Source organism: Balaenoptera borealis (genome assembly GCF_965194805.1).
Source record: "Balaenoptera borealis genome assembly, chromosome: 3".
NCBI classification, from domain to species: Eukaryota; Metazoa; Chordata; class Mammalia; order Artiodactyla; family Balaenopteridae; genus Balaenoptera; species Balaenoptera borealis.
Window position 1 is genome coordinate 27,053,249 of NC_138866.1, and position 24,002 is coordinate 27,077,250.

The 24,002-nt window shown below is 46.7% G+C and overlaps 1 pseudogene across 1 annotated transcript; it reads left to right on the plus strand.

Moving 5' to 3' along the window:
• The first annotated feature begins 999 nt into the window (after positions 1-999).
• Positions 1,000-20,796, plus strand: LOC309626921 (glutamine synthetase pseudogene; annotated as a pseudogene). Its single transcript has 3 exons — positions 1,000-1,089; positions 1,841-1,949; positions 12,589-20,796. The product of its transcript is annotated as a glutamine synthetase pseudogene (transcript).
• The last annotated feature ends 3,206 nt before the right edge of the window (positions 20,797-24,002 follow it).

Sequence of the window (24,002 nt, forward strand, 5' to 3'; positions counted from 1 at the left end):
CCAATGCAGGGGACACGGGTTCGAGCCCTGGTCCAGGAAGATCCCACATGCCGCGGAGCAACAAAGCCCGTGCGCCAAAACTACTGAGCCTGCGCTCTAGAGCCTGCGAGCCACAACTACTGAGCCTGCGTGGCACACCTACCAAAGCCCGTGTGCCTAGAGCCCGTGCTCCGCAATGAGAAGCCACCACAATGAGAAGCCCGCGCACTGCAATGAAGAGTAGCCCCTGCTCGCCGCAACTAGAGAAAGCCCGTGCGCAGCAACGAAGACCCAACGAAGCCAAAGATAAATAAAATAAATAAATAAATTTAAAAAAAAAAAGAGGTAAGATGCATTTGAGCAAATGGTGGCACATAAAGTAAGAAAATCTATTTGATCTTGGGGCTAAGAATATTGTCCTTGGAGTGGCACTGGTGTCTGCCTTTGGATATACAGGAAAAGAAATGTAATCATTGACCATCACCAGGCCCTGCGCCCATTTACCCACACAAAATACACTATTCCAGTTGCTGTTTATTGGTCTTCCACTTTTAGAACAGACCGTGAACAAAAAAGGGAAAGGGCCACTATGATTTTAGGACAGGATATAATGTTACCACACTTAACAATGTAGAAATTTTAAAATATCTGATAGAAGAGGTGAGAGGGGAAGACTAGGATGGTGATGCTAATATCCTACCTTACAGGGTAAGGTGTCAAATACAACTGAGAGCTAATGAAACAGTTACCAATAGAGGAACTAGAAATAGTGACTGTATCAGTTAGAATTCAAGAAAAAAGGAACTGTTATGGGGAGTACACAGTCATGGGACCTGATTAAGTAGTCTATGTAAGCCTATTGCCTCTGTGTCTGGTGTTGGACCTGTGGTCAACGGGACCAGCAGTGAAGAAGAAAAGATGAGAGCAAGGAAGAGGAAGGACAACCTGGAACCCACAAGGACAACCTGAAACCTGCATCTGTCTCTATCTCCAATCGCCATGATGTGAGTGACTTTCATCATGGAGCTGCACATATGTCCAGCCCAGGACACAGAAGAGCTGAAGGAAAGCTGGAAGGAGTGGAGGAAACTCGGACAGCAGGCCAACAAGGTGAGCCACCTGTCAGTGACAGACGTGAGCTGCAATGGCACCTGGCCCTGTGCCAACCTTTAGAGAGTAAAAAAGGCTGTTGCCTCACTTCCACCTTCCAAATTTTGCACAAACGTCCTTCATGGCTAACCTTAACCTGGAACCATGATGGGGAGGGAATTTTGGGAAATATAGTTCCTGCTAAGTTGATAATATATATACAAATTGATACACTCTGAAAAACTGGGAGAGGGACAAGGACAATTGTTACAGGATTGGGTCCCTGGAAGCAGACATTGAGCTACTTAGGGACACATGATGTTTATTAGGATTGGCACCTGTGCATAGTGGGACCTTGCAGGACTTTGGTCTTCTCCAAAACGTCCATTGGATATTTGGTCCACAGACATTTGGTCCATGACAAAAGGTCCTTGAAATTTGGTCCTAGCCAAAATAATCCATGAACATATTTGGTCCATGTCACAGGGCTTTTGACAGGACCAAATTTCAAGGACTTTTTGGCATAGACCAAATGTCTCTGTGGATGTTTTATACAGGATCAAATATGAAGGACATTTTGGTGTGGACAGAATGTTTGCTAACCAAATGGGAAGGAAGCAGGTTGGACAGAGGGACAAGTCAAACTACGTTGCAGACTCTACAAAGCCTCCTCCCACCAGCCAGGAACACTGAAGTGATCATTCACCATTTGAGTCCTGCATTGAGCGGGAATGGCCTGACCTTATTCCCTCATGTGATGCACTGGATGCAGGCGGCCCCGGAAAGGGCATGGCCTGGGCGAGGCCGCTGTGTACCTCTGAGGCTGACCCTAAAGGGGCTGGCAGCTGGTGGCTGTCTGCTGACCACTATTCACACGGCTGGTCTGCACGTTGGTTTTTTTTTGTTTGTTTGTTTTGTTTTGTTTTTTAATTTTATTTATTTATTTATTTATTTTTGGCTGTGTTGGGTCTTCGTTTCTGTGCGAGGGCTTTCTCTAGTTGCGGCGAGCGGGGGCCACTCTTCACCGCGGTGCGCGGGCCTCTCACTATCGTGGCCTCTCTTGTTGCGGAGCACGGGCTCCAGACGCGCAGGCTCAGTAGTTGTGGCTCACGGGCCTAGCTGCTCCGCGGCATGTGGGATCTTCCCAGACCAGGGCTCGAACCCGTGTCCCCTGCACTGGCAGGCAGATTCTCAACCACTGCGCCACCAGGGAAGCCCTGCACGTTGGTTTTTGAAGGGAGCACCTGGATGGCTCTTTTCCACATCTACCCAAGCGTACAGATGAGCTAAATCCTGCTTTATTCAAGCAGGGAGACAATAGATAAAGTTCCCTAAGGAACCACCAGGACACAGCAGGATTAGTATATTACATTACTTAGAGATAAAAAGAAACTGGCAGAACCAAGAACAGCAACAGTTAAAAGCCCCTGCCTCTGGGAGACAAGACTGAATCCAAGGAGCAGTGCAACGGAGGTCTGCTTTAAATATAAGCCTTCTGTACTATTTTATTTTCCTAACCATGTGCATGTAGTTCTTCAATTAAATATTTGCAAATTAAAAAAAATTTTTTTGGGTTGTCTGATTCCACTCTACATCCCAGAGTCATGCCCCAGGCAGGCCTGTTCGGAGTGAGCACACAGAACCTTCGCTTTCTCCGGGGGGCACAGGCACAGCTGCGAGCGTCTGGCTGTGGCTGGGCAGGCGGTACCTGGCCCATCCATTCCCAAGGTGGGACGCTGGCCAAGTCCTTCATCTCATGCCCTAAGTGGATGGGTGCCCGGGCCCTGAGAGTGGGGGAAATACCAGCCCCCGCGTTGTGCTGGATTGGGGCCCTCTCCATTTCCACTGGAGAACTGCTGAATTTGCCATCACCGAGACGAGGGGTGCCCTTTTGCATATCCGGGCCCCTCCCAAACTTTCACATCTATGATTCAGAATCCGAGGAGCAGAGCCTGACACCTGGAGAAGGTCAGCAGTCGGTTGGCACGGGAAGACCGGCCGGTCCAGTGTGAAGTACTCCTCGAAGGATGGCTGGACCAGTGGTTAATGTGGGAGAATCGCTTGGTCAGATGATGTCCCTTATTTTTTAAAAAAACTTTTAAAAAATTTATTAATGGAATACAACTACTGTACAGGAAGTTAGGAAAATAAAGGCAGGTTGGCCATAACTCCACAAGCCCCCCAACTCAGTCATTACTTCCTTGCCATATTTTCTCTCACTTCATTCTCCTCTACATCCATCTTTTTTTTTTTTTTTTAATCTAGTGGTCATCACACTGTGCATAAATTTGGACACTTGCATCTTTTGCTAAATTTATATCATAAGCATTTTCCATGGTGTTACCTAAGCTTCATAACTATCATTTTAAATAGCTGCATAAAATGAGGCCAGGGATTTTGTCCCAGAATCTAATAACACAGGTCCCTGGTGCACAGTAGACAATTCATATATTTTTTTAATGAACAGAATGTATGATCAGGCCATAATCTGTCTTACTATTCTCTTACTGTGAGCTATTTAAGGAATTTGTTTCCAGTTTTTCAAACACATTGTCTTTTTTCTCGCTCCTGGACAGCCTTCTTTCTTCAATCAATTTCCCCAACAAACGCTTACACTCTGCTCTTTGCTGGCCTCTCCCAAATCACACGGACTCTGTCCTTCATTTATCATAACTCAACCTGGGTGTGTGGAACAAGCACCAGTGCCTGGCAGTGGTTCACACGAGGAAAAGCAAATCATGTTAATGGGTAGGTTAGCAGAGTGGGGAGCCCTGGGCCCATCTGAGCTGGGGCCCTCCGTGTACTTCAGAGGCAGCGTGTTCTGTCAACACTGCTGTCACCATCAAGTACCCTTCGTCCTGAAATAGTGGCCCAGGCCCTGCCAGTTATTTCATCTCAGTGCTTACGGTTTTCATGTGAATTTAAACATTCAAACATCATGAGCATGAAACATAAACACTCAACCCGCCATGGCATTTTAATGAGGTTCAACTGGGTTCAGCACGTCCCATTACTTACAATTGTGTAAAAGCTTTTCGCCCCAGATCACTTCCTTAGGTCTGGCCCACTATGGCCAAGACAAACTTTGTGTTTTCTGAGCACTTTAAATTTTGGGGAGAATTATTCTGGGCAGATGGTGAACTCCCACAGGGTCCTCCTCAGCTCTGCTTAGCTAGACCAACGGTTTAACTGAGTTTCTCAAAAACTCCTTAAGAGGAAATGACTGAGTGATAAACCATGATCAGAGACCATCACTCACTCACCCTGACATTGCTCCCCACGCACCCTTGCCTTGCTCCTGCGGTTTTCAAATCATAGCCACATCTGCGTCTCTTAAATGCTTGCCATGGAGCAAGGAAAGAGTTCTTAATATTCCCATCTGACAGATGTGGCAACTGAGCCCTAGAAAGATAAGGTGACTTGCGTAAGACCACAAAACAAAGAACTGGTTGTCCAAGGTTCCCTCTACTAAACATATCTAGGTATAGACTAAGCTGCCATAACGAAGACACTTAAAAATGCCCAGTACATAAACAGGTGGTCCAGGCCATTAGGTGACGCTGCCCTCTTCAACACACAGCTCCCATTGCTGTGTCCAAGATGGCTTCTCCAGGTGTCCTCAACCCCTGATGTAGGAAGGGGAAAGGGCAGGGTTTACTCGATGAAATGATTGCTCTTATTTTTAGAGATAAATGTTTAAAGTTTGTATTAATTAATTTATTCCTTATTTCTGATTTTTTAATATGAGGAACATGTTTTTAAATAGTGTAAGCTTGGGGCTTCCCTGGTGGCGTGGTGGTTAAAAATCCGCCTGCCAGTGCAAGGGACACGGGTTTGAGCCCTGGTCCGGGAAGATCCCACATGCCGTGGAGTAACTAAGCCCGCGAGCCACAACTACTGAGCCTGCAGTGAGACAACTACTGAAGCTCGGGCACGTAGAGCCTGTGCTCTGCAACAAGAGAAGCCACCGCAATGAGAAGCCCGCACACCACAATGAAGAATAGCCCCCGCTCGCCTCAACTAGAGAAAGCCCGCACACACCAACGAAGACCCAACACAGCCAAAAAAATAAAAATAAATAAATTTATTAAAAATAAATAAATAAATACTGTAAGCTTATTAGTTTACAGTTAATTTTATTATACATTCATTAGTCATTCACAGCAAAATAAATTCCAATTAGTTAATTCTAGTTTTCTATTGTATATATATATATTTTTTGGCTTTATCCAATAAATTTATTTTAGATAAATTTATTCTATGTACAATACAGGCTTGAAAACCTCAGTGATCTGATATACATATACAACTGGGAAACCAAAGTAGAGATTCTGTGCTTCAAATATAAACTATAGATTTTATAAATAAAGGATTTTTAAAGTTTTACCCAAAGCAAATCAAACCAATAAAAAGGAGATTAATACCAAAGATTAACAAGGTTAATGTTACAAAGAACTACAAAATTAAATCCCAAATGTGCAATGCTTGCTATTACAGTTCCAGGTTCTCTTGTGACATTTGAAAATGTTAAACATTTTTTTTAACATCTTTATTGGAGTATAATTGCTTTACAATGTTGTGTTAGTTTCTGCTGCATAACAAAGTGAATCAGCTGTATGTATACATATATCCCCATATCCCCTCCCTCTTGCATCTCCCTCCCACCCTCCCTATCCCACCCCTCTGGGTGGTCACAAAGCACGGAGCTGATCTCACTGTGCTAATGAATTCCTTTTAGGATCATGCATTCCTTTTATGGCCAACTCACTTCTACTCACATCCCAGTGGCTGCCAACACAGGTGTATGGACATACCAAGTAGCAAGGGAGGCTGGGTGGCGTGTGTCTGGTTCAAACTCAGTTCTATTATCGAATAAAGGGGATCGGATATCAGTGGACAATCAGTGCATTCCAGCGTGTACACTATGGGTGACCCCAAAGGTGGTAGACAAAGGAAGCTCGGGGAGGGCTCAGTCTCAGCAGCTCTGATTATCCTGGAGTTTGCTCCCTAGTCACTCAGTAGAGCTCATGGCCAGCCTCTCCTGGCCAGGGGATCTGGTTATGATCCATACTATACTGGGCTCAGCACACACACAAAAAAATGCATGGGGCTTCCCTGGTGGCTCAGTGGTTAAGAATCCGCCTGCCAATGCAGGGGACACGGGTTCAAGCCCTGGTCCAGGAAGATTCCACATGCCGCGGAGCAACTAAGCCCGTGTGCCACAACTACTGAGCCTGTGCTCTAGAGCCCGTGAGTCACAACTACTGAGCCCACACACCACAACTACTGAAGACTGTGCGCCTAGAGCCCGTGCTCTGCAGCAAGAGAAGCCACCGTAATGAGAAGCCCACGCACCGCAACGAAGAGTAGCCCCTGCTCACCACAACTGGAGAAAGCCCGCGCACAGCAAAGAAGACCCAATGCAGCCAAAATAAATAAATAAAATAAACAAATTTTTTTTTAATCTAAAAAAAAACAAAAAAAAGCACAGAAACTGGCTTTGCCCACTAGTACCTTACATTTTAAGAGGCAATAAACATAAACAGGACATGCTGACCAGAGAACAAAGTATGAAACCAATAGATGACTGAATGGCAAAACATAGACATATACCAGGCGAGGGTTTCCCTGCCAAGGGACCAGGGCATCTAAGGATAAAGTGGAAATCCCTGAACCAGTCCTCAAGCTTCGCCTCCTTCCCACCTTCCATTTCCCGCCACCTCCCCCGAGCACTGACTCTCCCCACTCTAAGCAGCTCACCATTCATCCTCTAAGTACACCCTGCACTTACCTTTTTCCTTTGCTCTGCTAGTCTAGCTCAGAAAGCATCTCCTCATCAAGAGTTCCTGAATCTCTCAAACAAAAATTAGTCACTTTTATCTCTATAATCCCAAAGCACTTTGTTATATGCAGATCACATCACTTATCACATTGTTTGTATTGTGATCAGTTGGGCATAAATGTGTCACTCCACCCTGTCTAGCATAAGACTTTCACCAAATCTTGTACACCCAGTGCTTAACACAGTATCTGGGAAATAATGAGGGTTAAACAAATGAGTGGCCTTTAAAATGACCCTTAAAATTGTGTCTTATTTATCACCATACACCTGGTGCCCAATCTATGCACAATGCCTGGCTTATAGTTGGTGCTCAATAAATGGAGTTTGATTGAGTTAACTTGAACTTAAAGTGCAATCAGGCACAGCAAAGACAGGTCCCAGAAGACACAACTCACATGGTTGCCAACCCAGTCCAGTTGTACCAATGGGATTTTCAGAGTCTGTAGGTCCCATATGTCCAGTTTGGTCTGCCCAGCAGACGCGAGGCTTGTGGTGCATTTGGTGAAGGTTGTCTGGGGCTGGGGCCAACCATGCTGCACTTTAGGCTCCCATTACTTTTCTTCCCCCATGCTCACTCCCCAAGGCTTAGTCCTTAGCCTGGATCTCTGGTCCCCATCCTCCATTCCCAGGGAGACTCAGGTCATCAACAGGGCTCTACCGGATCACTTTATATTCAGTGCCTCTTGGGTGCCAAGCACAGAGCTCGGCACTAAGGTAGAGCAGTGAACTAGACAGATATGATCCCTGCCCACATGGCATGTAACACCTAGCAAGGGATCACACTAAGTAAATGACCCCAAAGTGACATGGTCAGGGGTGCCTGTCACCTTGAGAGTAGCATCTGCCTTCAGGACACCAGGCACTTCACACTCAGCCTGTCTCCCCTCCGGAAGTGGGATTCAGAGAACCTGAGTGAGAGTCCACCATCAGAGTTCCAGACCTTCCACCTGCCAGCCACGAGCACATCCTTTATCCTCTCCAAACCTGTCCCCTCATCTGTAAAATGAGGTCAGTAACAACACCTGTTCTGCCTTCCTTTCTGGGTTAGATGAGGACTAAATAAGGTATGTGAAAGGGCTTTGTAAGCTGTAATAAATGTTGCTTATTACTGTTGCTGTAATTAGTATTATTATTCCCAAGTAACCCTTCCTCCTGATTTTTTCCTCTGATTGTCAGGGGTGCCAACATTCTCCCAGTCCCCTGGCCTAAGGTTATCTGTTGTTTCTGTCTCCCCAAACCCTTTCTCCCCTTCATCAGACACCGAAGCTCAGCTGATTTCCCTGAGGAGCACATTCTTCCTCCATCCCCCTGGCTACAGTGATTGGCTCAGAGAATGGGCATATGACCCACGCAAGTCAGTAGGAGTCCTTCTGGGATTTTCCCACCAAAGCTGTGAAAGAAATGGTCCCTTTCTGCTGAGAGGATCTGATTCTGGGGTTCCAGCAACGACTGATACCATCGTGTGGAGAAAGCTTGTCTGAAGAATAAGCCAAGCAGAGAAAGACTATCATGGATCAAGCTGCTCATAAAGCCAGATGTAATCCCAGATTTCCCAGGCACTCAAATGAAGGTAAACTGTCTTGTATATAAGCTGATTGAGTTGGGTTTCTATCACTCAAAAATGGAAGACTCCTGACCAATTCAAGACTCAAAACTTAGGTGATATGTTCTATTTGTCCATTTCTTTCAACTCCAACCTTTGATCTATTGGAGCTTGTAAACAGTGTCCTTTCCGCTACATAGTTCTGCCACCATCCTGGCCAGACTCTCTTTGTCTCATACCTGGAGGCTGCCAGATGGGGAGAGCTGAGGGATTAGAGCCAGACAGACCTGGAGTGAATCTCGGCTCCATTACTTACTCATCAGTCATGTGATCTTGGGCTTCTCTGGCCCTCAGCATTTTCCTCTGTAAAGTGGGACAAATAATCCATACCATGCATGGCTGTTGTGAGTATGAAATGAAAAGATATCTATTAGGGCCTGGCGGAGACTCAATAAGAGGCAGCTATTATTGCCATAACAATATAGTGGCCTCCTAGCTCTGTCAGTAGGGGGAAGGCAAGGCATTGATACTGTTTTCATTTGGGGGCCCTGATTGTCTTTCTCTGAGCTCAGACATTTAAAAATGGCCGTAGCTCAGTCTGAGAAAATGGGGCCCAGGCAGCTTGGATGCTTGGGAGCCACTGGGGCAGAACAAGAGTTGATGGAGCTGCTGGAGGAGTGACGCTTGGGCAGGGATAGTCTCCCAGCATCAAGGAGAGGGGCCCTGGGTAAAGAAGTCCCAGCCACCAAGCAGCCAATCAGAGGCAAGTGCCTGAAGAGGCCAGGCCAGATGAGGTCAGAACTGGGATAAAGGACTGGTCCTCAGATATAAGGAGAATCCTCTCCCAGGAGACCTTGAGGGTGGGGTCAGCGCTTAGGAAGTTAGTACATTCATGACTTGTGATGCGTGTATAGTTTGTAGGCTGTCTGCAAAATACCAAACTTGGGGTCTACCCTTTCCTTTTATTGACCTCTGGTCTGGCTTATCGTTCCTGAAGGAAGAGAACGGGACTAGGAGTTTGGTGTCTGGGACTCCAACCTCATTTGCAGTTGATGAGCTCTGTGACCTTGGGAAAGCAGTTTCCCCTCTCTGGGCCTTGGTTCCTTCACCAGTTGAGGGGGATGGCAGATGTTCTCTAAGGTCCCTTCCAAAGCTAACAGGCCATCCCCAAGCCCTAAGGGGTTAATCAGGCTGGCTGGGCCCCACTACCTGAGACCACACCAGAGCTTTTGTTTTCAAAGAATCCAAGAGGGGGCAGGGGGAGGAAGCAGCCTCGTCAATTTCCGTAGCTGTTTAATCTAAGAGAAACGATGAGGTGTGCATTGAAGGTGGGTAGCCCTGGGGACATTCTCCCCGCTGGACAGTGCTGCCTCTGTGACAGCTCCACATGGAGAAAGGTGAACCTCAAGCTAGAGGGTGACCGTCCCTGTTTAACAGCTTTCCATTTGTTTACCAAAAAAATATTGCTCCATCATAAAAATTCCCAAAATAGTTCCTTCCCTGGCCAGACTGACTGGCGGGCGCCCAGCTTGGGAGCCCAGCCTCGCTGGAGACACGCTCTCAGCCAGGCAAAATTAGCCGGCAAAGTCGAGGGCTGCAGTTTGAAGACCACCAGAGCCCCACACATCCTGTGGGGTGCAGCTGGGAGGGTTAGAGCCACAGAATCGTCTCTCTGGGGGGATCTGGGCAGTGACAGGATTTTCTGAGGCTCAGCAAGTTTATTGTTAGCTAAGAAGGGCTTCCTCTGCTCTATGGGGATTGGCGGGTGGATCTCACTGGCTGGAGGTGGAACAAATGCTTTGCTCTCTGCTGGAATTCTCTCTCCCACACTCGTATTCTGGCACCTTCTCATCCCACAGTTCTCGACTTAAAACAGCTCTTCAGAGAGCCTTTCTCTTAAAACCCTCCCCTGAAACGACCCAAATGAGGGCTTCAGCTATCCAGTGTCAGAAGGTTCTTCCTTTTCCCTTTGGAGAACTTACCACAGTTTGTACTTACAAATGTGAACGTCAGTCTTTCCCACAGGCTGTAAGGTTCCTGGGCAGAGAACGTTGCTTAGTACTTACCCCCAGTACCTTGCACATAGTAGGTGCTCAATAAGTATCTTTTCCATTTACAGAATGACTTAATAACTTGCTTGAGACTTAGAAAAGCCAAATAACTTGTCCAAGGTCATGTAGCTCACAAGTGCCAGAAGTGGGATTTGAACCCAGGCCTGCCTGATTCTAAAACCCAGGTCTTAACTCCACTGTCCTGCTCCACGTGGTCCACAGGGCTGGACAAGTCACCAAATGAGAGGGCATGGAGCAGCCATAGTTGTGTCTTCTCTTTCACTTTCTTCCTGCCCCCATGGCAGGGAGGAAGGAGGGTATACAGGCTTCCCCCAAGAGGACTCAATACTTATCCCAGTGCTTCACGTATAATAGGTGCTCAATAAGTAAGTGTTGGGCGAATGTTCCCTTTGCCAGGGACCCCAGACATCTCCCAGGGGCATACCAGTCTTGTGGGGACCTGTTTCTATTTGGGGATGAGAAAGTGAGGGAAAGGGACATATAAAAATGATTCTATTCCATCCCTCCAACTGATCTCTCCTCCTACCCACCACCCCAAACTAACCAGAGCAGGACCCCAAATAGGAAAATGACCCAGAGTTAAGAGCCATCTTTACTAACAACTTGCTGCGGCGGCTAAGAGCTTCCAGGCTGGATTTCCAAGCAAAAGTGGGCAGGCCCTTCCTGGTCTCCTCAAAGTTCCTGCTTTTATACCCAGACCTACTCCATTCCAACCACCCCATACCATACACAAAGCTTTCTTAACTTTACGTGAAGTGGGAATAAATTCACCTTAGAATTCAATAAATTCAATTCAATTAATTAATTAATCCACCTTAGAATAAAATGCTAATTTTATTGATCTAGAATATGCGATCTAAGTGAATATAATGGCTTGCCTTGCAAACCCAGCTCTGAGACAAGCCCCCTCACCACATCCTGGGAGGAGAGAGAAAGAAACAGTGAGAGAAACGGAGAGAAATCAACCTGAAGAGGAAAGATGTTTCCTCAGGCCATTCCACTCAGTGAGCAGAGGCTCCACGGAGTGAAGAACAAGATGGCAGATATTCCCTCAGCAGCTGGTTTCAATTCCCACAAAACTTAGCACCTTTTCAGCACCTTGAGTGGATTCTGATGTGTGAAGATGTGTATCTTTTCATATATCTCGGCCCCTAAATTCAAGGCAACTACTTTGTGATACACAAAGCCACATATACCCCATTTTAGTAGGGAAGTAGTCTTCAAGGGGTAATTTTATGGGACATGATTTTCTTCTTTACATATGACTTTAGAACCTGACCTTCACTTAGCATCCAACAATATTGCCGTTCACATTCATTGTGGGGAAATCAGGCCATAGATCCAAACAAGAAAAAAAACAATCCCCTGGAATCTTACCATTCAGGGATAACCACTATGCATTTCTGAGGCGCTTTTCTCAAGGCAAATGTGTACAAATGTGTATTTATTATATCCATATTTTCTAAATGGAAAACTGGAAAGAAGATGGTCTTTTGAAATCTACAAGTTGTGATTTTTTTTTTTCCAAAGTCTTTTCTTTAAGAATACAATGGGCTTGATTCTTTCCTTTTCAAACTCCTCTTTATACTCTGGGCCAATTTTCCACACTGTTAATATTTGTACCAGAAAACTCCTTGGCATCCTCAATTCTAAGCAGGTGAGAGTGAGAATCACTCCCAATGGAAAAGGGGCCAAAGGAACCAGGATGAATCTTTTCCTTCTTCCCAATTTGGCCTCTGGTTAGTCCTGTAGGGAAGCAGGCCCAAGAAGACTGAATCACGTCCATAAATCATGCCTATGCTCTGTCTCCCCCTCCCCCTGACGCTGAGCCATCATCACTGTGGTACAAAGGATACCATGTACCATTGGGTCCAGATGGTACCCAATGCCTGTGCCATCTGGAAACAGGTACGCTCATCACCATTTCCTCTTGAGACTAGGTGACACAGGGAGAAACAGAAGGAACACTTAGACTGCGAGGGAGATTTAGAAAATAGACACCCTCCCGTTGCCCCATTCAAACCATTTCTAGGCTCAGCTTGTTTCTTTTCCCAGATGAGAAGGAAGCGATAATTTTGGCAGAGCTGAGGATGGGAGAAGAGCAGAGCGTCTGCACAGCATCTCCGGCCTCCTCGCCTCTCCTCCTGCACCTCATTCTCACCGCCTGCCTGCCCTGCCACCCAGGGTGCCTCCTACCACGGCCACTTCGGCGAGTTCCCACTTGAACAAAGGCATCCAGCAGGTGGGCATGTCCCTGTCTCAGGGTGAGGAAGCCCAAGCTATGCGTATCTGGATTGACGGTGTTAGATGAGTTGCCTGAGTGGCATTTTGATGGTTCTAGTACTTTTCAGTCTGAAGCTCCAACAGTGACAAGTATCTCATCCTTGCTGCCACATTTCAGGACCTTTTCTGCAAGGACCCCAAGCTGGTGTTCTGTGAAATCTTCAAATACAACCGAAAGCCCACAGAGGCACACCTGTAAATGGATCACAGACATGGTGAGCAACCAGCACCCCCGGTTTGGAATGGAGCAGGAGTATATTCTCATGGGCACAGACGAACACCCCTTTGGTTGGCCTTCCAGCCACTTCCCTGGGCCCCAAGGTCCATACGACTGTGGTGTGGGAGGAGACAAAGCCTGTGGCAGGGATATAGTGCAGGCTCACCACCGGGCCTGCTTGTACACTTGTGTCAAGATTTCAGGGACGGAATGCCGAGGTCATTCCTGCCAGGTGGGAATTCCAGATAGGACCCTGTGAAGGAATGGATATGGGACATCATTTCTGGGCGGCCCGTTTCATCTTGTGGCATGTATTCGAAGACTTTGGAATGACAGCAACCTGTGATCCTAAGCCCATTCCTGGGACCTGGAATGGTGTAGGCTGCCACACCAACTTCATCACCAAGGCCGTGAGAGAGGACAATGGTCTGAAGCACCTTGAGGAGGCCATTGAAAAACAGAGCAAGCAGTACCTGCATCTGAGCCTATGACCCCAAGGGGGACCCGGAGAGTGCCTGGCACCTAACTCGACTCCACGAAACCTCCAACTTCAACGACTTTCCTGCCGGCGTGGCCAACCCTGGAGCTAGAATCCGCATTCCCAGGACTGTCAGCCAGAAGAAGGGTTACTGTGAATACCGTCACTCCTCTGCCAGCTGTGACCCCTTTTCGGTGACAGAAGCCCTCATCTGCACATGTCTTCTCAATGAAACTGGCAATGAGCCCGTCCAGTACAAAAACTAAGTGGACTTGACTTGCAGCCATCAAACGCCTCCTAATACTACATCCCGCTCCTACTCTTGTCCCTCTCTCCATTGTCCTAATAGCTGTAACTCAAAGTATGGGGTATCAAGGTCTTTTTTTATTCCTAAAAAAAAAGGAAAGAGAGAGTTTGAAGAGCAGCAGGGCTCAGTGTTTAGTGATAACTAGCAAAAAAAAAAAAAAAAAATAGTTCAACACACTATGTATTTTGTAAGGGCCTGGTTCCATTTTGCTCTGCTTTCTTCAATATTTGGTGGTTGCAAATCTAGTCCAAGATTGGCTGTGGATCTGCAAAATCAGTGGTTTTGATTAAGTATTTGGACTTTGATCCTTGAATGGAATTAACCTTAAAAAGAAAATAGTGCTGCTTAGATGAAAGAAATCACCAGTCTCTTGCTCCCCTAGGCGGAGAGTCGAGTTACTTCTACCCCATGGCCAAGTGACTACTAAGGAATTTGATAATTACCTTTTCAGTTAGAATAGCACATATTCACTGCTCACATTCAAGAATTTGTTTAAAAATGCAACTATAAATAGTGCAGGTACTTTCAGTTTCTAACATCAGTCTTGCAAATTTCCTGTACTTATGAATAGCCTGTTGTTCAAGCCACCCAACCACAGTCAGCAAATGGACTCGCGTGAGCTAGCTCCCCTTCGCCACCTTTGTATTTATTTAACCAACTTGCTCTCAGAATAATTTAAGATGACTTTTTAAAATTACATGCAATATAATGAAAGCAAAACAATAGATATACAAGAAAGATTTTAAAGGGGAAAACAAGAAAAAAAACAGAAGATGAACATGCTAAGGGTGAAATTCAGTTCTGCAGGTTATGAGGATCTGTACACTGGCTCAAGATTGCTTCAAGTTTGAATATAAGCAGGGACTTCCCCAGTGGCGCAGTGGTTAAGAATCCGCCTGCCAATGCAGGGGACACGGGTTCGATCCCTGGTCCGGGAAGATACCACATGCCGCAAAGCAACTAAGCCCGTGAGCCACAACTACTGAGCCCGCATGCTGCAACTACTGAAGCCCGCATGCCCAGAGCCCCTGCTCCGCAGCAAGAGAAGCCACCGCAATGAGAAGCCCGCGCACCGCAACGAAGAGTAGCCCCCACTCGCCACAACTAAAGAAAGCCCGCGTGCAGCAAGGATGACTCAAGGCAGCCAAAAAAAAATAATAATAATTAAATATAAGCAGAAAAGGGGGGAGACATGGTCAGTTATATGATCTATAGTGTCCATAAAATAAAAGCCTGTTGTTTAGGAGAAAAACAACTATTCTTGGAATGAAGAACTCAGAGAAATTTCTTCCATGGCTCCTCATAAAAAAAACATTCTTACCAGAGATATGACAAGGAGTTCCATAAGTCCTTCTCTTACAACCTCTCAATGTAGGCTGATGACGTCTTCCGAAATCTGAGTTTGTTAAAAAGCATTTCCACTGGAGACCAAAAGCACATGGTTCAGATCCACAGCTGGTATGATTCAAAGAGAGATTTTAAGATCTGAAAGAATACATAAACTGTATAACCTTCAGACCATCCTCATCAAATTTTATTTCTCTAAACCAAGCATTTGTAAGCATCGTATGCACGAGTTTATGGATGCTTTCCCCCTAACCAGCACTTGTGATGCTAGTTAAACATCACTCTATTTGCTTTAACTTGAGCCAAGTCAGGGGTAGGGTCAACGTCCCTGGTGGATAGTGCAGGGAAGTGACCACACCTCATCCCCACCAACCCCTTTCTCCCCTTACAGGGAAAAGTTACAATGTCACATTCTCTCCTTTGCCCCCTTTACCATTCAAGGTCTAATTGGGCCCATCTCAGGATAGCTTTCTCATGCAGTACTGCTTTTAGACACGTAGAGCTCATGCCCCCCTCTTTGGCCCCAGACCCCATATCTTCTCTTTGGGGTGCTCTCCAGTCCCTCTGCCCACCCTATCCTCTTCCCACTCCCCAAACATATGGGGTTGACCAGATATCCTGAGGGGTTCCAGAATTCATGTCTATGGACTTGTCCCGGGGTTCTGGTTGGTCCAGGTTTCAGGAGGACATCAGTGAAAGCAGATAACTCCTGCTGGCTAGCAAGATATTCCTTTCATGGGATTGCATGGGACTGGGCTTCCGGAATGGTGCTGACATGCTGATTTGGAGTGACTCACTCACATCACACACAGGGAGAGTACAGGGCTCTGGGCTATCAGGAATCACCACTGACCGTTAGGTTTGAGCTGTGTGGGTGGGCTGTGCATCAGTTCTCTTCTGCTCCTTCCCCTCACCCCCACTGAAAAAAAAAATCAGTGCCAGGGAACCCACACACAGTGGGTGTTGCTGCTGATGTACACAGGCAGTTTATTTGTCCACTTTCTTCCAACTCCTACCTAGTGATCTCAAGAGGAACAATGTTTCCCTCTTTCTCTCTTCCTTCACTTTATTCCATTTGTCAACAAAAGCCCAAGCCCTAATCACATCTGATCAACTTAAACAGTGTGGCTAATAATAATGCCTTACAGAAGAAAGAGAAAGCCACAAGTGTAAAAGTCGAATTAACCATACTCAAATACCAGAACCATCAACACCCCAACCCCTCAGAATATCTAAAGATCCCATCCACAATTCTCACAAAGTCTTCATCTATCGGCACTTCTAATAAAACTGCTCACCCTTACCACCAACATTCATGATAATTAAAAATGAATTCTTATTTGGTTTTATAGTTCTTCTATTTAAGCACAGTTGGTGAAAAAGTAGTGTTTCATACTTGCACTAATTCTAAACAGGCAATATTTCAAATATATATGAAGTTAAACAAGTTTCAAGGATTAACTAAACCACATAGCCATATATAACATAGGTTTTATGGGAAAATGTATTCCCAGTTTCCATCACCACTTTATAATTGAACTTCTGGTATAGCAAGTTGGGTACTTCCTATCCAATGTCACCTACACACACGAAAAGCACAAATTAGGAACACTGACCAGCACTAGCAATGAATCATGCCTGAGTATCTAAAGAAGGACAGACTCTTCCAGAAGCGGTCACATCTGGAAGCAATGAATTCTTCCAGAAATTCATTTGAGATATCAGTGCAACAAAAACAATTACAATAAAAATCCTTTGATAGTGTGTACACATGTCCACCCAACGCACCCACGCAGGTATGCACACATACCACACAAAGATTTCTGAGGTGTGAGGGTTGGATCAGGCATTAAGCACTGACAATTACCACAGGTTCAGGTTTATTATATTAAGACTTGTACTTGGGAGCATGGGCTTGCATTATCTCTCCAAGAAAGTGATACAGACATTGGGAAGAGCTGTATTCCTTTCCTTGCAGGCTATTGGGAATATTTAAACCTCTTACCAAAAAAAAATATTGCTCATACTTTTGCTCATGAAAACATAGACATGTGTCTGTATGAAATTAAATTACTATGGATGGGTTTAGTATAAAATGGGGGTGAAAGAGCAGTGAATTAAAAGACAGGCATCCTCAATTCCAAACCAACTCTTCTACTGACTGTGTGACCCTGGGTAAGTTATCTCACGTGTCTGAATCTCGGTCTGCTATGCTGTGAAAGAGCAGGGTTAGGCCAGAGTCACATCAAAGAGTCCTTCCACGCTGAATGTCCAGGACTTTTCCCTTTGACCAGCCCCAAGTCACTTCAGGCTGTCGTCGTGTCCACACAGGCCCTGGGGCACCAGTGCCAAAGCTGGGAACCTCTGACCAATTTCCTAGGTAAGAACTGAATCTCGTTGTCACTTTGGCAAATGTCTGTACACTCTCGCCTCCTTCCTCTTTCTCCAGACATTTGGTGGCCTCCTGTGTACAAAAACTCACAGACCTTTGTGCTGCCGAGTATAAATAGAGCGATGTTCATACCCTGAAACCATGAGGGAACAGCTGATGGTATCGTAACAAAAGGCAGAAAACTTGGCAAGCTGGTCCAAACCACATAGCAAATTCACAGCGTGCTGCTCACCCACTGTAGGAGGAGCTGGGGCTGTTTACCGAGGCTGATGATTTTCCCTTTTCTCACCTGCCAGCTCAGACCCCTGGAGGCCCAGGCAGCAAGCCTGGAGCGAGGATGAGGATGGATTCTTCCTCTGGCTTCCAATCCCCTGGAGCCTCTAGCGTTGGGCGGCCCCTGAGAATGTTCACCGGCTGCAGTCTTGGCCACACAACAGTCAGAAAAAGCCCCTCCTAAGTCCTGGTATGCCTAGCACAGAAATGCAACCTCCAGGACTAAAGGGGAAGAGAGGAGAGCTGGGTGAAATGCTGTGTGTGGCAGGGTTCCTCTGGAGGGTTGAGTTACGTTTTTATAATTCTAACAAGTTATGGATGCGTTTCTGCCACACGCATCTAGAGGCTAAACCAGGGTACGCTAAGAACCCAGAACTAGGCCTGCATTGTGGGCTGAATTAATTATTCTGCCACTGGATTGGAAGGTCCAAGAAGGCCAGGGCTTTGTCTGTCTTGCCCACTGTTGTGGGCGTGGCTTGGCATCCAGGAAGTCTTCCATAAATATTTGTTGTATACTTGTCAATTAACCGAAAAGCAGGTAGCCTTTGAGTGAGAGGAAGTTTATTTTTTAAAAAAAATAGTGAATGGAGGGTCTGGCCGGAGAAAAGACGACTACAGTCAAAATGAAGGATGTGGAAAGGGGCCACTTTGCAGGGCAGGTCAGTGTTGTAGCCTTTCCAGAACCACAAGCATGCACCCCAGAAATCTTGTGAGCCACCCTAGGCTGCTGTTTGCCTCCCCAGCTTTAAATACATTACAGATAGGGGGAGGCTATTAGTTCTTGGGGTGTGACATGGTGAAAGCTGCTGTTTGTCTCAAAAGGCCCAGCCTTGGAAAGGAGCCCCTGGATAGCTGGGAGCTGGGCCCTCTGCGGGGCAACTCTTACCAGGCCAAAGCCCTCGTCCCCGCTGCTCCTGAGGTGGTGGTGGGGTAGCAGCAAGAGTGGAGGAGAGAGGAGGCTGAGAAAGCCTCTTTTGTTCCCACTCCAAGCCCGCTCCCCACCCCCATTGTCTTGAGATCTTTCCTCCCCAGGGTCAACAGGCAGCAAATCCCTCCATCTCTTCTGTGGACAGCTCTCTCCTCTTTGGTTTGTTGCTAATTTCTGAAAAGAAGGTTCTGGGACCTGAGATTGTCCTATACCCCCAAAGACTTTCACACCAAGGGAGGTGTGAAGGTGCTGGGATCCCATGGTGCCATTAATAGCAGCCAGTGTGGAAACCCCCCAGACAGCTGGCCTTGTGAACTTCACAGCCTGTTAAGTCTGGTTGGTCTATCCTGAGGGCTCCTGACACCAGGTCCTGGCAAGAGAATGCAGGCAGGGGCGTGGGGGGACATAACTGCTTCTCTACCTGCTGAAATTGGTTCTAGAGCCCAGCGTGGGCAACTTCATAGGCTTTTGAGGATTCAGTGAGATAATGCATGGGCAGCACTTAGCACAGTGCCGGGGAAACAGGCATGCATTCAACAAATATTTATTAACAGTTACTGTAGGCCAAGTACTGTCCTAGGCACTAGGGAGACAACTCTGAACAAACTAAAATCCTCTTCCTCTGGAGCTTCCATTCCGCTGAGGGAGGCAGACAATACTTAAACAATATATCATGTGCCATGAAAAAAATAAAGTAGGGTGAGGGGGTGGGAGGCTTCCATCCAGACCGGAGTGTCAGTAAAGGCCTCCCTGAAGGAGGCCACAGAACAAGAGCCACCAACACTCCCAGAGGTGACGGGGCTGAGTCTAGAGTAGGACGTTCACTACGACGTGTGGCTGTGCCTTAACGCAAAGTGGGGTGTGATGGGGAGGGGAAGAGGAGGTGGGCTGTCATTATCCATCCTTCTTCCTTAAAGAGAGCTTGGTATAGTTTGAATGAACTTTCCAGAAGCCCTTCCCTCACCTGTTGCAAAGGAGCCATTGTCCGGAAGCTCTGCCTATTAAACATTGTCTCCAGCGCTTCAAACCAGCATCACCGGGACTTCCCTGGTGGCTCAGTGGTTAAGAATCCACCTGCCAATGCAGGGGACATGGTTTCGAGCCCTGGTCCGGGAAGATCCCACACGCCACGGAGCAACTAAGCCCGTGCGCCACAACTACTGAGCCTGCGCTCCGTAGAACCCGCGAGCCACAACTACTGAAGCCCATGTGCCTATAGCCGGTGCTCGGCAACAAGAGAAGCCACCGCAATGAGAAGCCCGCGCACCGCAACGAAGAGTAGCCCCTGCTCGCCGCAACTAGAGAAAACCCACACCCAGCAACGAAGACCCAATGCAACCATAAATTAATTAATTAATTAAAAAAACAGCATCACCATCCCCTATGGGTTGGGGGGGAGGGGTGGCTCCTGCCCCCAACAGCCAGGGTCGCCCAGGTGCTGCTTCAGTTTCCCCAGGATGATCAGCCTTTGAAAGTCTAAAAACCAAACCATTCAGATCAAACTCTTGATCTGGCACTTACTGCCATGTGTCCTTGTGTGGGAAAGTTACGTAACCTCTGTGAGCCCCTGTTTCCTCTTCTGCCGTGGGGAGATTAGTAATGGCACCTACCTTGGGGTGGCCGTGAGGATGATAAAATGTGATAATCTAGGAAAGCACTTAGCACAGAGCCTGGCACACATAACTGTCTCAAAAATGTTTCTCACAGACCCCAGGCCACGTCCTTTATTTCACTGTGTACCAGACTCTTGACGTCTTCACCTCTCTGGTGCCGAGGTGGTTGTACCCCTACCCAAGGAGCTGAGAACCGAAAGTCACTGATAGTACATTCTTGTACTAGAGGAACAGGAAAACATATTGGAGAACCTGACGGAGACACTCGTACTCCTGGAAGAGCACTGACTCTCAGGAATCCGCTGTTTTTGCCACCTAGCTTCTATTCATGCGAGTTTCAGGAATGGTTCCCTGATTTCCCCTGGGGAACCTGCTCCCCCACTCTCAGCGCCAGAGCCTCAGATGGAGGCCTCTCCTGGCTCCAGAGTGGAGGATGGGACTTGTGTGGGGTGGAGGGAGATGTGCTCTCTCTTCTGCTGAACTAGGTCTCAGAAAATGTGAATTAGAGGCCGTACAGGTTTCTTCCTCCTTAAGATTAGCATGCCTCTACTACTGTGTGAATTATTATTTTATTTTTTATTTTTTAAATTATTTATTTATTTTTGGCCGCGTTGGGTCTTCATTGTTGCACGCGGCCTTTCTCTAGTTGTGGTGAGCAGGGGCTACTCTTCGTTGCAGTGCACGGGCTTCTTATTGCCGTGGCTCCTTTTGTTGTGGAGCACGGGCTCTAGGCACGCAGGCTTCAGTAGTTGTAGTGCACTGGCTCAGTAGTTGCGGCTTGCGGATTCTAGAGTGCAGGCTCAGTTGTTGTGGCGCACGGGCTTAGTTGTTCTGCGCCATGTGGGACCTTCCCGGACCAGGGCTCGAACCCGTGTCCCCTGCATTGGCAGGCAGATTCTTAACCACTGCACCACCAAGGAAGTCCCTGAATTATTATTTTACTATTAAATATAATTTAGATACTAACGTGGCATTTACACACCAATCCCATCAGCCATTCGTTGAGGACTGCTCCTAGGAGATATTAATTCCCTGGCTCTCTGGCCTGTCTTGGATGTGTGCAAGTGGTCTCTGGTGGTCAAAGAAAGGCTTCAGGTAAAGAGAGGCAGATGTTAACAATTGGAAATTGAGCCAGCATTCACTGAAATGGGAAAGGACCAAGGGGAAAATGATGAGGAATCTATAGCATCTGCTAAAGTGACCATCCCTCCATGTGGTTGGGGTGAAGGTGAACTTGCCCTCTTGGGCCATGTCCCAGATCTGGTCAGTGAGAGACCCCGCATTCCCTTGGTCAAGGTTATAGTTCTGGTAGGGATAGGGAGTGATTGCTCATGACCCAGGCTGAGCCAGTCAACAAACCTCAGACCTGAGAATTCTGAGAATTCTGCTAGAAATATTGGGCAAGAGATTTCTAAACTGAGATGATGTAAGCCTGGGGTTGCCAGGGACCACCACAAGGAGAAAGCCTGCTGGAAAATGAAACCAACACAGACTAACCCAGAGCTGAGAGATACTGAGTCCTGATGAGATCATCCGAATACCTGGATCTAGCCGTGTCTCAAACTCATGCCCTTGGACTTTTTAATTAGATGGAACAATAAATTCCCTTTTGTCTTAAGTTGTAACTTGAGTTGTATTTCTATCGATTAAAACTAAAATAGTTCTGACTAATACATAGGACAATCAAGATTCTCCAAAACACGGTCCCAATTCAAGTATCTATTGTTATCTCCTGCAATTCTTCTACTCATACCCTGCACTGCTTCCAGACTAGTAACTGACTGGATCTCCTTTGTATACACACGCCCCACCCACTCCTAGCATCACTCACCTCATTCCCATCCTCCAGGACTGCCTATCTAAATCCTACCCATTGTTCAAGGAGCAGCTCCAATCCTGTCTCCTCCAAAAAGCCATACTGACCAGCCCAAACCACAGCTCTGCACCATTCACGTGATGCTTCTCATAACGTGGTTATTTCTGTACTGTTGGTGTGAGTATGTTTTCCTGGCTCCCCATCAAGACTAGAAGCCAAGTGTGTAACTGTGTCTTGCACAATGCCCATAATGGACTAATCTTTCTTATGCAAAACAACACCCAGTTTGACTCAAATCTCTTTTTTTTTTTTTAAGTTTTTTTTAAAATTATTTGCTTTATTTTATTTATTTATTTTTTTAAAATTTTATTTATTTATTTATTTATTTATTTATTTATGGCTGTGTTGGGTCTTCGTTGCTGTGTGAGGGCTTTCTCTAGTTGCAGCAAGTGGGGGCCACTCTTCACCGCGGTGCGCGGGCCTCTCACTATCGTGACCTCTTTTGTTGCGGAGCACAGGCTCCAGACGCACAGGCTCAGCAACTGTGGCTCACGGGCCTAGTTGCTCCGCGGCATGTGGGATCTTCCCAGACCAGGGCTCGAACCCGTGTCCCCTGCATTGGCAGGCAGATTCTCAACCACTGCGCCACCAGGGAAGCCCCTCAAATCTCTTTTTGAAAGTGTCTTAAAGCTAAATAAATGGATGACAGTTTGGGTTGGTCGTGTGAAGAGCTTAGAAGGCAAGCACTACTTCTCCGTTTTGCCTAAGAGCAACTGAGCGGAATGCTGCTGAGGGAGACCCACCAAGGAATCTATCACTTCACCCACACAGCGGGGCACGACCTTTTCCTGAGCATCCCAGGCTGCAGCTCACAGACCCCTGGTAGCAGATATCTGCCATTCCCAACTTCTCAAAAGTCTTTGCGTAATCTCTCCACATTTTAAGGGAATTTACATTGAGTGTGCGTGTGTGTAGACATTTCTCACCTTCCTGGGTACAGACATGTGGCTTAGATTTTGTCACTTAGATGCACCCACAAGAGACTTTGATTTGGAAATCAGCTGAGGAAATAGGAGGGGTGTGGGCATACTTCTGGGAGGTTTCTGGGAGTGGAGGTGCAGTGGCTGTGCCCTGCCTGCAGCAGAGGCAAGCATGGATCCGTGGTTGGCAGTGGCAGCCGCTCTCTACCAACCCAATCCTGCAGGGTGGTTCCAGGAGCTGTTCCTAGAGGTTCAGCTTAAAACCTGCTCCTCCAGCCCTTCTGACAATTCTACGAGCTTCCCAATGTCCCCAAATAAACTCCTTCCTGCTTAAACCAGCTAGAGTGAACTCTGTTGTCTGCAACTGTGTGCTCTGATCAGTGCAATACCGATGTCGGTTGTGTGACCCAGTGGCTTTCCCCATGTCCCAGGCAGTAATCAAAGTTATGTGACCTCTCCTGGCTGATGGCCAGCCTCAATTCTTCTAGAGGTCAAAAGCCCTGGAGCTTTTGGATTTATCTACTATTTCACTCTTGGAGGGAAGAGATGGGGTTTAGCAACAAGACCAGGTGGCCCTGGAAAATCTGCTCAGGTTCCTGGCATTCTGGAACTTCTTCCTGGTCTGACTGGGGATTTTCCCATTCACCCCAAAAGTGACTTTTAGTTGATTAGAAGATTTCACTAAATAAATATGAAATCACTTTGTGTCTCTTAAAGATTTTTATGGCACCAGAAATTCAAGATTAGAAAAAATAAAAGCAAAAACCCAAGTCTCTCTCCCAACGTGAGGCTGCCTCTGACCCTACAGACCAAGTTCCTCTAGTTCAGGTTCCTCTTGTGGGC